This window comes from Cuculus canorus, chromosome 2, assembly GCF_017976375.1.
Source record: "Cuculus canorus isolate bCucCan1 chromosome 2, bCucCan1.pri, whole genome shotgun sequence".
In the NCBI taxonomy this organism is placed as follows: Eukaryota; Metazoa; Chordata; class Aves; order Cuculiformes; family Cuculidae; genus Cuculus; species Cuculus canorus.
In genome coordinates, this window is record NC_071402.1 from 153,218,479 (window position 1) to 153,234,495 (window position 16,017).

Sequence of the window (16,017 nt, forward strand, 5' to 3'; positions counted from 1 at the left end):
ATAGGGCTCTGAGCAACCTGTTTTGAGTTGAAGATGTCCCTGCTTCAGGCAGGGGGGCTGGACCAGACGACCTTCAAAGGTCTGTTCCAACTCAAACTATTCTATGATTCTATGATCACATGTCCTCTCTCACTACGAAAAACTTGAACTTATTAAAAGCAAGAAATTAGAAACCAGGATATACAAGCTCACATTCATTGCATGTTTCCCTCCCTGCCACTCTTTCCCTATGTAGCCCAGCAAAGCAAATTGAAAACTCCTGCTGCCACTCAGCAGCTTTCCCAAAGCTAACTGGTTTTATTGAAAGACAGAGAGATTCCTAGAAGGGTCAGCAAAGTTCTGTTAGTAATAGAGACCATCACACCTTTCTTGGGACAAAACACCCCTCAGCCTGGGCACCTAAATGCACATGAAGTGTGAGAGAAGCACGGTTTGTGGTTGACAAATAGCACAGGATGAATATACGCATATAACATCAGAGAAGATGTTAAACACAGTGGGCAGCATGGTCTGTCTGGGGCAGACTGACAGGCTCTAAGGCAGCTGTAAATGTTGGTCGATATAAGCTATTCTACAGGTCTACTGAGCTATTTCTCTCTGCTCGTTTGGTGCTGCTCGCCTGTCTTGGCTTCAGAATTCTGAATTTTTCTAAATACAGTTTTCTGCAAAAAGCACAACACCTCACCCTGCCACCTCTAAACTATTTAAGTGCGGGGGTTTCTTACCAGATTTGTGTTGACCAAAGACATAAATGTTAATTATAGGAGCTAATAGCTATGCTGATATTTCTGTGGCTGGGAAAATGTGTAGCAGGCTATGGGATCTGTAGCATTTCTATGCACACACAGTGGTACTGTATACATGACCTAGATGGGATGTAAACTGTAACTATGCATCAAATACTGGACTGTATTCTAGCCTCTCCTGATTTCACTGACTGGAAGATGCTATTTACACTTGCCAGGTTCAACATCCTATACTGGCAGCAGAGAATGACTGAGACCACTCTCTCCCAAATAAGCTGCAAGATCATCTTGGATATTGAACCCTCCTACCCCACAACTTCTCCTAAACTATGCTTTTCTGCAGATGACAAAAATAGGAACAATGTGGAAGAAGCAGCCTTCCCAGACCCAGTTTAACACACTGCTGAACACTAGATTCGGTATTTGATCTCCGGTGGGACAGCAAGCACTGCACAGTGCCAGGTGGAATCGTTACTGAGAGTTGAGGATCCTGCTATGGCTGATGAGAGACACGTTTGACTGTATAAAGGGCACATAAAAATGGAAAAATCTTTCCATCAGATTACCAATTATCAACATTACCTGAAAGCTCTTCTCTGCAGATTCCCACTCACTTCTGAAAAGAAAAAAGCGAATCAAGTCCAGGCTCTTGTGCTACCTCTATACTTCCATCAAGCACCCTAGTTAAATTTCAGCAAAGAGCACTGAGGTGAATCACAGACATTTTTAACATCTTCAACACCCCTGAAAAAGCATCCCTATTAATACCTGGCAATTTCACTATTCTGAAAAGTATAACTAAGGTGTGCTTTTAAAAGATACTGCTACAGCATACAGAGATTTGTAATTCAGCTCAGGGACAGCTGTAAGCAGTACGATGTATTAAATAGAAATGACCTTGAAAAAAAGGTTGGCAATATACCAAAATTACTTTACCAGGACTTGGGGGTGCTGGTCGATGAGAAGCTCGACTTGAGCCAGCAATGTGCACTCACGGGCCAGAAGGCCAACCATGTCCTGGGCTGCATCAAAAGAAGCGTGGCCAGCAGGTTGAGGGAAGTGATTCTGCTCCTCTATTCCTCTCTTGTGAGACCTCATCTGGAGTGTTGTGTCCAGTTCTGGAATCCTCAACATAAGAAGGATATGGAAGCGTTGGAACGGGTCCAGAGGAGGGCTACAAAGATGATCTGAAGGCTGGAGCACCTTCCCTATGAGGACAGGCTGAGAGAGTTGGGCTTGTTCAGCCTGGAGAAGAGAAGGCTCAGAGGACATCTTATAACGACCTTCCAGTACCTGAAGGGGGCTACAGGAAAGCTTGAGAGGGGCTATTTGTAAAGGCTTGTGGGGACAGGACCAGGGGGAATGGGTATAAACTGGAGAGGGGCAGATTTAGACTGGACATTAGGAAGAATTTCTTCACTATGAGAGTAGTGAGACACTGGCACAGGTTGCCCAGGGATGTTGTGGCTGCCCCATCCCTGGAGGTGTTCAAGGCCAGATTGGATGGGGTCTTGGGCAGCCTGATCTAGTGGGATGTCCCTGCCCATGGCAGGTGGGTTGGAACTAGATGATCTTTAAGGACTCTTCCAACCCTAACCATTTTATGATTCTATGATTCTACCTACACAAATATCAGAGTAATGAGGGAATTCACTGCCCAATAGCCATGACTTTGCACCTTGTAGGCTAACCACAGTGGTCCAATTTAGTTTTGCTTATATACATGTTAGCTGAAGAGTAAATGGTTTGCATTATCTAATACTTTGTGCAATGAATTGTCCAGAAGCTTTTTACATTATCAATGTAATGGCAGGATGTTAACACTAGAAGAAGGATACCTGTCTACTCTGCTCTCATGAGACATCAGCCGGAGTACTGTGTTCAGTTCTACGGTCCTCAGCACAGGACATACATGGATCAGATAGAGTCAGTCCAGAGGAGGCCACAAAGATGGTCCAGGGGCTGGAGAACCTCCCATATGAGGACAGGTTGAGAGAGTTTGGGTTGATGCCTGGAGAAGAGAAGGCTCCAGGGAGACATTATAGCAGCCTGCTGGTACTTGGGGGGCTACAGGAAAGCTGGTGAGAAGCTCTTTATCAGGGAGTGCAGGGATAGGACAATGGGTAATGAATTTAAAGTGAAAGAGGGGAGATTTAGGTTAGAAGTTCAGAAGAAATTTTTTCCTGTGAGGGTGGTGAGGCACTGGCACAGGTTACCTGGAGAAGTTGTGGCTGCCCCATCACTGGAAGTGTTCAAAGCCAGGTTGGATGAGGCTTTGCGCAACCTGGTCCAGTGGAAGGTGTCCTTGCCCATGGCAGGGGAATTAGAACTGGATGATCTTTAAGGTCTCTTTTGACTGAAACCATTCTATGATTCTATAATTTAAACCTGACTGGAAAGCAGAGTCAACAGGTTAATGGATGCTGTTCCAGGTGGTGGTGGTAGATGGCAGTTGGGTAAGTTTTCATACAAACTTTTGTCATCAAAATTAAGAAAACCAAATGTTTTCAAATGCATATTCAAGCTATACAAAACAAAATCAATGAATAGGTAAAAGTAAATCACCTTTTAAAAGCATTTGAACTTTTAGCAACTTCCCTAGAGAAAATTACATAGCAATAAAAATACTTTCCCTAGTAATCACATGGGATAAACCAGAGTATCCTCTCTCTCATGTTATGAACCTGTACAGCATGAGATTCTGTGCAGGTTCATAACATGAGAGAGGACTCTTGCTTAGGACTATTAGGAGTATTGTGGTAATCAGCAAGACAAAACGTTAACGCTACAATAAACATAATCTCCAAAAGAATAAGGATACTCAATTTCACCCAGCAGGTATGTATACCTGTGGAGTAAAGGTGTGCAGAGAAAACAGCATCAAGTGCCCACAGGCTTTATACTAAATGTCAGCACATCCCACTACCCCATCTCTCTGTGCCCCACTTTGTGTTCAAAAGTCAACACAATGAACAGTATTGCAGTCATTTGAGTGAATTAACACTATTTTTTTACTCCTCAAGGAAGCTCTTAGAGTCATGCCTAGCATATTGTAACATCTTGAGTAATAGAATTGTGCTGTGCTCCCAAGCAAGAGGATGAACTGAAGACACCTTCCCCAGTACCAGGAGAGCCTGTTTGCAGACACTATTGTTCTATTTTTAGCCTGAACAAAACAAGTTGTTTGATCCTGGCTGCTACCTTCTCCCCAGTGCATTTTTTCTCTAAGTAAATCCTTACCAAGCGCCCCAGAGATCCACCTTGCCACCAGAAACTTCTTTTGTCAAGATCCTTTCCAGCCAATGAAGTAGAAGACATTTGCCTCTGCATGCACGCTGGTGTCTCACAAATTTGCTCTAAAGCTGCCAACAAATAACGAAATAAATGAACATTATTCAGGAGCATTCACCCATGAAATATTGGTCTGCTATAACCACCAACATCCCATATTCATGGTACATTTTTCAAATGACATTACAGCACACACAAAATCCACACAATGGATTTCCATATGAAGAGAACTCTACTGCTGAAGACCATCAACACACCCTACAAGACCGACATTTCATCTGCTTATGTTGCTTCTGTCAGTCACTGAGAAAGAGTGAGCACGGGCTGAACTGCTGCAATTCCCCTGGTGCATTCACAGGAAAAAAATTTCCTGTGACAAACCTAAAAGCCCCAGGATGTGCTCAGCACTCATGGTCAATGCAGCTGAAATATCTCTCTTATCGTAACACTCCAAACCCTCAGGAAAGCCAGTTTTATTAAGACACGGTGTGGGTAGTCCAGCAAATCACTCATCTGTAAACAATTTAATTAGAAGCTTATCCTCAGAGTAACATCCTACAACAACAGCAGCCCACAGCAAGAGAATATTAATAGCCCTGCCTGTAAGCAGGAGCATTGCTCCGGTCTGTGCTCAGAGAGGAGACTTTGATACTTCAGCACAGACACCAATCCCTTGAATGCTCTATAGCAAGTCATATTGTTCTCTGCCTTAGTTCCTCCATCTCTGAAGAGGTCATAAAAATAGTTAGCAATTTGTACAACTCTTGACTTAAAAAAAGGAAACACACATGTAAGTGGAGGGTGTTATTCCTGTGACACGGAATATCATAGATTTTGGTTGGAAGGGACCTTAAAAATAACTGAGTTCCAACCCGCCTCCCATGGACAGGGACACCTTCCACTGTATCAGGTTGCTCAAAGCCTCATTCAATCTCACCTTGAACACCTTCAGGGGTGGGGCTTCCATGGCGACCCTGGGCAACCTATTCCAGTGCCTCACCACCCTCAAAGTGAAGAATTTCTTCCTACTATTTAATTTACATCCACCCTCTTTCAGCTTAAAGACGTTACATCTTGTCCTATCCAGCTTTCTTGTAGCCCCCCTTTAGGTACTGGAAGGTTGCTATAAGATTCTCTGCTATGAGCACAGTTTTTAACCATAAAATTCTCTATTTGGTTTGAAAAACAGGTATAATGGTACAAATAAGCATCAGTAACAGCACATGCCTTTGCTTCTTTGGAGTCATTCTTAATGGGTTCACTTACCTTCACCATTTGAATCATGTTGTGGTGAGGAACCTGGAATGCACCTCAAAATGCACACACACGACTGCCTTACAGCACTCTGATGGCAAATGCAATTGCTGTTGTTCACTGCAGAATGTAAGTGGATCAGACAAGTGATGGCCTTACGAAAAGCAACATGGATGAGAAACCAGGCAGTAATTGTCTATGCAAGACAAAGAGCTGGATATTGTGCAGCTGAATGGCTTGCACGATTGGAGCCACTGTATAACAACAACCATCATACGGCAGCCGAAAGTGGGGAATGAAAACACTGCATTCAGTTTTATAGCAACAACGAAAACATGAGTAAGCTGTAGTTGTCCAAATGTCCTGAAAGGTAAGTGCTAAGCTAACCGCTGGCGATGCTTCAGACTGGCAAAAAGTGATTTTTGAACTGTTGGCCAATGATTTTCCGCCAGTTATTTATTTGTTTAAAATCTTTGTTAAGGGAATAGTTGGAAGTGCTGAGTTCTTTTTTCTGCTCGTGCTACACCAACAACTAACAGATCACACAGGGACTCTAGCCAACACCACAGGAACAAGAGCAGAGCTTTATTACCAAGACCCTCAGCACCACATCTCCTGCTTTGTGGAAAAACATGGGAAGGATCACTGAGCTGGGTATTACCATCCAAAGCCTTGTCAATACTAGTCACATTCTTCATCAATACCATGGGCAATCAGATGTTAAAAAGAGGAGGTATCTATTGAGAAGGTCGTATGCAGCAAAGTCAGGGCATGGCTGTCTCAGGTCTAAAAATTCCCCTTAAGATTAAAATAAAACCAAAAGATCAGGCTTGAGCCAATAGTACCCCTTTGACCTTATGGCTCCTTCCATCCTAGCGGCCATTTAGCAAACACACACTGATAAAACAGGCTCCACTGGAGATCAGGCTGCCCCCTTCCCTTCAAGGGGTTGCTCAAGCTTTTAGTCCTCAGCTTTTTTCAGTGTGTACATATTGCACACTCCAACACATTGCCCTCTTCCTCCTCTTCTGTCTGCTTTTCCTTAGAAGCTCTGGTTCTTGTTTTGGAAAAGGTTAAAGCAATCCCACATGATATGAAGTGAATTCATAAAGCTGTTTAGGAGTATAGTCTTTGCTTTCAGTGGCAACAGATACAGACCCAGGAATGGGAATTGAACCAACGACTGCCTTTAGGATAATAAGACAGAATCCCAGCATCTGAACTCCCTATTATTGAACTATAAAGCTATAATAAATGCCTCAGTTGATGTCCCTAACACTTGATAAATCACAATATAGCAAGTCACTGCAGCATTGCTTGTGAGAAGAAAGAGGTGTTGATACCTCGGTGAACGTAAGAAGAAAAATAACTTTAAAAGCAGAATCATGAAACACAAACAAGGAAGGACCCAAGAATAGCTACGGTCCAGTGATAATATTATTTTAGAGATGTCAAAAAAATCTTTAAACATAAGCAGTACTGTCACAAACAGCAGCAATGTGAAATGAACCTTCTCAGCTCTGACACTGCGCATCATACCCAGTGCCTGTGAAAACATGTAATATTCAGATTCACACAAATGACACCAGACAGTTAAAATACATCATCACAAAGTACAAGTGAATAATGTAGAAAGGATGCACAGAAAGAATAAACACAGTTTATCTGATCGTGACAGTTACACTCAATTTAGTGCTACTATCAGCTGGTAATTGGTAAATGGATGTCTGAATCGACTCAAGTTCAGGACAACATGAAAGCATTACCAGAAATTTCATTAAGAAATGCAGGGTGTTTCCCTGCTTCTAGGACTATACATGTTTTCTCAGTCTTCCAGAGGTTTTAATCCTAATCTGATGCTCTCAGACTCAGAAAAGAGTCCACTGTTTCTGAAGAAGGGTTAGCAAAAAACTGTTCTTGTCAGAGATTAGATATACCACCAGAAAATTTGAGCCCAAGCTTCTGACACAGATTTGAGTTTCTGGAAAGAAAACACTTCTCACCTAAGTTCAGCTGCATATCTTGATCTGTGAAGATCCTCCTTTGTGAAAAGAAACAGGCTGTGCCACGGAGTCATTCATCTGACCTATTTTAGACCTGTGTGAACTGCACTCACAGGCATGTACTTCTCTCCTTGGATTATAAAGGGATACCAAAAATGATGAGCTCAGACTTAGTTATCTTTTAGAATCATAAAGTAGAGCAGATTAATTCCATCCTAAAAAACAGCACCTTGTCTCAAAACTATAACTCCATTTTCTCAGCACAAAGTAGTCAGTTGCTTGAATATCCACTAAGGAATCAAGAGCATCAAACCTGAGGATTGTTTTCCTCACATGAAAGCTGACACCTTCAGGAAAAGGAATGGTTGTTGAGTAATAAGTTTTTCATAATACCTGCCCTCTCAGGTGGAAGGGGCAAGTGGATGGAATGGGTGGATGAGAAGCTCAGCGTGAGCCGGTAATGTGCACCTGCAGCCCAGGCAGCCAACCATATCCTGGGCTGCACCCAAAGAAATGTGACAAGCAGGACAAGGGAGGAGATTCTCCCCCTCTACTCTGCTCTGGCGAGACCCCAACAGGAGTACTGCATTCAGCTCTGCAGTCTTCAGCACAGGAATGTAAGGATCTGTTAGAACGAATTATAGAGGAGGCCATGAAGATGATCAGAGGGTTGGAGCACCTCTCCTATGAGGACAGGCTGAGAGTTGTTCAAGGCTAGGTTGGATGAAGCTTTGAGCTACTTGATCCAGTGGAAGGTGTCCCTGCCCATTGCAGGGGGCTTAGAACTGGATGATCTTTAATGTCCCTTTCCAAACCAAACCACTCCATGATTTGTCCACATCTATCCTCACTCTTCTGCTCTTCACAGAGCTGCCCACAGACAGCTGAAAAACCATGACACCACAGTTGACAAGACAAAAAAGAAAAGTAAAAAAAAACAGATCTAGAGCAAGAGATGCCAGTGTTGACCAAGCATGCCAGTCTGCCATACGTTTGCCTTCCTAGCGAGCACTCACCATTCCCACATCAACATCAGAGATCATCTGGACTGAAGAAAATTTGTATCCGCTGTTAATTATTGCCGTGAAAATCTGCTGGCATGGTGAGTGCCTCTCTGACAGTACATAAAACTGGCCAATATATTAGGGTTACTAGAGTTCTGCTTGTGAAACCAAAAGAGTACTGTGACAAAATGCTTTTCTCAAATGAAATTCTCAAAGAAAAAACCAAAACAAAATAAAAGAGGTGAGAAATCCTGAAAGCATGTGCCTGTAATCCCAAAAGAAAGGTAAATCCCAACCAGAAACAATCTGTAGTGAAAAAGACACTTCACAGTGGTATCTGATTTATAATACTTATATTAGCATAATTTGAAAAAGAATAATTTCAGTTGGGTAATTGAAATGCTTTATTTTCCATAGAAATAAGGCTCCTTTCATGAAAAGGTGCTTAATCAAAAATGTATTTTGGACTTAACCCAGTCTGGCTGAGAAAATGTCGAGCAGCCCATCATTAATCCTCCTTAAGTCTCATTCACTAAACTTCAGGACAGCCAAAGCTAATGGGGTTCTGCTCAAAGACCACACCTTTCCCATGATGTAATCGATCCCAGCTTAGCTCCCAGTTGTGCTGATTCAGAAATCCTCCTCATAGCTGATGCTGCTTGGAATTTTCAGAACGGGGTGAAGGAGGAAAATGGATTACTCCAATTTATTTAAAACTTGCGTCATTTATAGAAAAGTGGCTTTTGCTTTAACATCCACATTGCATGTGTGCTTTTGCCTGTTATATTCATTCTCCAGCTCATACACACTGTGCCTTATTGCTCTTCTGCCTGATCATAAAACACAGTAACCTACTCACTTTCAATTTTTTTCCGCTCCAGCCAGCCCTTCTCTTTTCTTACATGCATCTAAAAAAACATTAATGCTTAATTCAGGACATCTCACTACATGTGACAGCTCCTCAAGAGGCTACAAAACTATCCTTCTGAAGGCAGCAGAAGCCAAAATGCAATCCTAAAGGAGGCAACCCACGAGCATCTGCCCACAGGACATGGCCAGAAGGTACCCAAATGATCTCAGTGGGCTGCTGATCTGCCTGGTGATTTCTACTGGTGGCTGGAGCAGGTAAAAACTAGCTGCAAAGAGGCATATCTACTTCCATATAATTTATTATTCAAGTGTAAAACTTTAATGCACCTATCTGAACAATTAAAGTGTGCTCTCTGGAGCGTAATTGTCTTCTTGCTTCTGAAGATGCAACGGCTCATGAATCAGTAAGTGCTATGGCCAAGACCCCAACACACATTTAATCACGAGTTGCTTGTTTCTCTGTACACACCCAAGAGGAAGAAATAGCTTTAATAATAGACATCATTAAAGAAAGATTTTTAAGAAAATTAGGAACCTCACACAAAACTCCCTGGGCTTCTGGGACAAATTTGCTCACAGCTGGAAGCCTGATGTGTTTAAGGGTGGCTGATCCTACTCTAATACAATTTTTATAAGATTTTTGCAGTCCAGCTATAAAAGCCTGTGATGCAAATCATGATTGGAACAAGCAGACCTTCCCTCGGGAAAGAATCGAGTTGGCTTTGCTGCCATTTCCTTAGTGTAATTTTTTGGATATTTATATCTGTGCAGCCACACTGATGACAGTTCTGATCTGTTGCCCAGTAATGTACATATAGCCCCAGAAGAGGGAATTAATTTCAGTGTTAGCTTCAGTTATTAAGACTTTGGAGTACTCATGACACAGCATCTAACTTACAGGATTGATTTAAACTACAATTTTGTGAATCATTTGCTTTCTTTGGTTTTATTATGAGCATTCAGCCCAGCCTATGAACAAGTAAGCAATGCTTAGCTTGAAAAAAAAATGACAACACTAAACATGTATTTTCTGCTAACACTAAGCGTTTTGGTTTTTCAGTGTTATTTTGCTGCAAACCACAATGGCATCTTCATCCAGCACCATATTTAATTCTCCTTTATGATTTCACTAACTTTGACCTATTTTGGAACACACAGGTTCAAAAGACTGCATATTCCCAAATTCTGGGAGTTTTAATCCTTGTTCTGAAAAAATGACCATGCAAAGAAGCTATTTCTAGTTGCCCAAAAAGTCTCCCTCTTTCCCTGAAAAGGGCCATTTTGTCACAGCCAACCTTTTTTTGTTAATTTAATAATTTCATCAAAACATCCATGCAAATTTCTTAGGTCCAAGATGGAAGAAAACGAGAGCAGGGAAGAACAGAGAAAACACCATACAGACATGGAAGAAGAATTTTGACTACAATTTCAAAGCATTTTCTGCTTGAAGACGAAGACAGGAGCAATTTAATGCTAATGCAACACACATAGCAGGCTAGTTCCAGCTGCCAGGCCTTATTTGTGGCAATGCTTCAGAACAAATTGTTCGATTTATAGTTTCACAAAGCCATCCACAGAAATACAAAAGTCAAGCCTGGTTCCTTTTCCCTCTCACATGTTCCCATCAGGAGGAAAGATTTCCAAAGACAAATTAGATGCTAGATACATCTCTGCAATCCAAGAGCCTTACTGAGGTTACCCAACAGTAACTCATGTGAAATAGCAAAAAGACTAAGGAAAAAAACAGTTAACCATGAAAAATCACAAAACCTACTATCTCACGCTACAGAAAGTCAAGAGTATGAGGTGACCAGTACTCCTACATCTATACAACTTAAGCATTTAAATACTACTCTGATATTAAGAACCGTAACACCGGCTTCAAAATTATGATATTTTTTTCAAAACAAAATGGAGTCTTTATTTGCCATTGTTATCTGACAGCCCAAGGTTCACGTTTCTTCAGCAACTACAGTAGAAGCAGTGTTCTAAAACATAAATAAGAGTCATGTAAAAAACAGCACAACAAAGATTTGGAAAAAGAAAATAAAATAGCCTGTGATTGGAGATATTTGGCATCACTCTGCCCTTGAAAATACACAAGTTCAATTCCTGCTGGTAAATAAAACAGTGCCAAGGAGCATTCCCAGGTACTGGAGTACCATCAACTACACTGTTAAATTGTTAGCACGTTCCATAGCACCATTTTTGTCTATGACCAATTGTCACTGAGCCAACTAATGCCAGAACACAGCTCAGCAATTAACATAGTCCAGAGACCGCTCATAAACCAGTCCACATGTGGTTGCTTTACTGGCAAAGTCAGGAGAGTTTAGTTAGAACGGGCTCTTTCATGCAAATGGGTCTCAATACCAGGGAAGGGATTTGAGCACCTTTAGTTTGCAAGTATCACTACAATCAGACCCCAATATGGGAAGCCATACGCTGCATTTCAAATTTACTGTAAGGTTTGATACTACCCCTAAAAAGAGTGATCGAAGTTAACAGGAAATTAAATGGCATTTAGTTTACTACTTGTAATTTGGCAGAAAGAAGCCCAAGTTTCACATCTGGGTACTCAACTAACAGGTCAGTGGTATTTTGTCACTCCAAAGACAATCTTTAATTACATTCTCATTCATTTTAAATAGCATCAACATCAATTTATCTTTATTACAACTAAGCAATTGCAGTTCTTTTGAGAAGTGCTGACTGCAGAGCTTCTTGTAATAAATAGTTTTCAGATTTCAGATACGTAACAATATAACCTAAATGTTGGACTTGATGATCTTAGAGGACTTCTCCAACCTTAATTATTCTATGATTCTATTCTGTGAAGGCTGTCATCTCCATTCTGTGGGGTCAGAGAATCCAGAGCCTCTAGTTGAGACGTCTCTTGTGCTCTTCCCTCACAACAAAGAGTGGCAAGTTTAACAGCACAAGGCTGTCTGCAGAAGCTTGTCTGTTTTCACTTCTGTAATATTCCAATTGTTTACTCAAGATCTGAGCTACTCTGACTAGTTACTGCACGATAAACTCAGGGTGAGGGAGGGAAACAAGCATAATATAACACAAAAACATTCCACTGGACAGTATCCTTCAATTGCACTTCCCATGAGAAGTCACTAGCTCCTTAAAACCAGCAAATTGTAAACTGCGTATCCATGAACTGCATGTTACAGAAAAACAGTTTATAATCCCCCTATTAATCCTCGGCATCAGGGTACACACGGTATAATTACAGGCTGCGGCAGAATAATTTGAAAACTTCATTCCACAGGGCCATCATTATATCCAAGCTGTAATCCTTTAATTGCCAATATCATCTAATGCATTATAGACATACCATATGACTAGATGAACAAATGTGCTAAAACATTCAGCAAGCAAGCCACCGTAAAAGTGATAGCATAGCGGGTGATGTAGGCTATAAAACAAGAAGCATGATTAATAAGCACCAGAATACACAGCACGGAAATACCAGGATTTCTGCTCTCACTTTGTATATGTTGGTTCTCTAGACTACCTGACTGGATACAATATTAAAGCTGCTCCATGAAACCTGTCACGAATTGCCATACACGTCAATCAACCATCAGGCAAAGGGCAGAAATAGGTTTCTAGCAATTCTTTGGCAAAAAGTTATGAGGTCTTAAACTGCAGCAGGTGCTGACCCAGTCCAAAATGTAGTGAGACCACACACCCAAGTGCAGCTATGGATTACTCTTCCAGTCATCCCTGGTTTATGTTCTCCACACTGACATTGCCAAAGCTTTTTTGCCCTGTGAAATAAGAGCCGAGGAAACTGAAAGAGTTTGCTTAAACCTTTTGCTTATCTACTAACACCATATACAGCCCATGGGACACAAAAGAAACAGCTAAAAAAGAAACATAATTTGGAACCCACCCATTACTCTCAGGTAGGTAACGTAGCGTTCAAGAATCTCTTCATTGATCCAAGAGTACTTCTACAAATGTACAAACAGTTCAAACACAGAAGCTAAAACCTGCCCACTCCAGTCCCAGATGCTAGATCCAACCTGTAAGAGATGTCAAAAGTAGGAGACACCACTTCAGCCTGATGAGAAGTTTCCTCAGCAGCTGTTACTACCACAAAGTTGGTACCTCAAAGGCAGCCATCACTTGCCAAATTAAAAAGGCTGAGCCCTGCCAAGTTAGTGAACTCTGAAGGACAGTGATATAAACACCCTCCAAAATGCATCCTGTTTCTGGATCTGAAGCATCCCTAAAGCACGTTGATTCCCCAGAGAAAGGATAATAATTAGGACACAGTCATGCTCAAGATTCACTAGGGGTTGGCTACGTCCCTGCTCATAGTCACTCTAAGTGAGCAGCCCAGATCAGGGTACGCTTATTACCTAGCTGCCAGTTCTGGAGCTACTCTGGGGGCCAGGAAGGTGCCTGCCCCCTCAGCAACATTTCTATTGTTTCAGATCTGACCTAAAGCATGTCTCCTGCACCAAACTACATTATACCAGTAGCAACAGAACTATAAGCAATACAGATTTACCTTAAAAATAGATCTCTTTCATATACACTGTCTACAACCTGTCAAAGGCAGTGAACAATTTTCCCTTTATAAAAGTGGTTGCAACTCTTGTCATTACCCCACAGGGTGCTAGAAAAATAGAACAGCAAATTGCTGAAAATTTGCTCGAGATGAATGCAGTCTCCCAGTTAAACTGTGCTGCTCCTTTACTTACTGATGTACAACAGATGTAACAGGGTACCACTTCTTACAGATGCACGTGATTGCACAGGCATCACAAACATAAGACATAAATTATTGTGAAAGCGTCAGAAATTCAAGATATGTGGTGGCCATCATCCTCATAAATACCCTCTATTTTCTGACTTTTCAAATCTACCATCAGCTCATTTTTTTTTCCTCCCATGCAGCCAAAGGGTTAAATACCTCCCATTACCAGAAGCCCTGTCACTTTCTTGCTCCAATTACAAAGGAAGATAAATTGAAAGCGATGAAAAACATTTCTTCATGATATTCCAAGGTTTCATTTATAGAGACACAATACGTTATGTTTGTATGGAAATGTAAAATCTTTAATTTTATAACAGCTGATAGAACTGGGAAGATTGAACAGGCTCCTGGGAACACAAGTAAAGCACCACCAAGCTTTATTCTAGATGTAAATAAGAAACAATGACTAATAACATAACCTAGTTACGTTCATCAGCTGAACTCAAAAGAACTTAAAAGGAAATGGCACTAGAGAAGGAGGATAGATGACAGAGAGGGTTTTTTCTTCTTTACAAGTTATTATCAACCCCATACCTCTCCCTTGTACCTCACCAAGCTTTTATTGCAATGTACTAGTAAAAAAAAAATGCAAGTCTCATTAAAATCTTTAAGGAAATACAGACTGCTCCCTCTTCTTTCCAGTTCCTCCAGCAGGAAAGCTGAAAACAATCCAAACGTCCCGATACAGCTTGACCTCTGCTTCGACAATGGTTGAAGGCAGCAGCCACTCTAAGGATGGCTCTGGAGCCTTTCATCTGCCTGGCGGGAGTGCTGCAAGACACAAATGCCACTGAAACTGCACAGCATATAGAGTGAACAAAATTTTCTTCTTGAACAATGTGACAAGGGCTGGTACACATGAGAAAGCTCCTGCCTCACAGGAGATCTGTGCTGAAAGCTGTCAGGACACAGCATGGCAGCTGTTAGAGACTTGGTTGTTTCCTGAGGCGCATCCAACCTGCTGTGCTGGCACACCCCTACCGCACATGTGAATACACTACAGTTTACTGAAGTTACTCTAAACCATTCATAAAAACAGGTAGAAAGGGTAAATAGCACCTTACAAGCTGGCACGGTTACACTAAAGTTGTGAACATACAAGCAGGATCACAGAGGTTTTTCATTCAAATAATGTTAAGGTAAAACATCCTCAAGTCATTTGGAAGCTAAAGCAGCAGAGCACTCATCCTTCACCACTTTTCACAGGCACAGCACAGTGAACTGTGTTGGCTCTCCTCCACAGCGAGCCTGCTTCCTCACCACACTGCTTTAGCATGCGCCATCTGTAGTGCCCAGAGATCAAAATCAGGGTAGGATTTCTGTTCTCTAACTTTAAGCTTTTAAGAATTAAATTTAACATCTGTGATAAACATCATAAGATTTTTATAGCCAAATGAATGGAGAAAGTACTGCCAAAGGATGAGTCAACCAACCTGTTTTGAATGCATATCCTAAGATGAGACTATTGACCCTCAGGATATAATTATGCTACTCTCGTCAAAGCCAAAGTGACCATGTTAGACATCTGCACCTAGCGATTTGGCTGTTACGTTAGAGCAGACAAATGCTAAGGTACTACCCAAGAGGCAGTCCCTAGAAAAGATCAGGAAAAATCATATAGGAATGAAGTGAATTGCCCCAAATGACACAGCATGGCGAAGACTGATGTGGTAGGCAGCAGTACGAAATAGAAAGGAATCTAGACCACTACATGCCAAAGGCAAGACTTTTCTGCTGACTTTGGGTCAAGCCCTGAGTGTCTCCAGGAGAATTATCAGATCTGAAACAGTAAGAACAGAAGCGACTACAGAAGCAAGCTGTGAATCTGTACAATTCTGCCTCCTTCTTCCATTATGTACGTTGAACTTGCACAAAATAAACCTAAGAAGCTGAAAAATTACACACTCTCCTCCACTAACTTTTTTCCTTGTGTTTTTCTTCACCATTTGCAGAAATGCTCTTGCTAAAGACCAGTGTATAGAAATGTGGTAACCGGCTATTTGTTTCCCATAGTTTTACCTGAGCTTTCATTCACTGTAACTATCTGACAGCCAGCAGACAGCACTTCT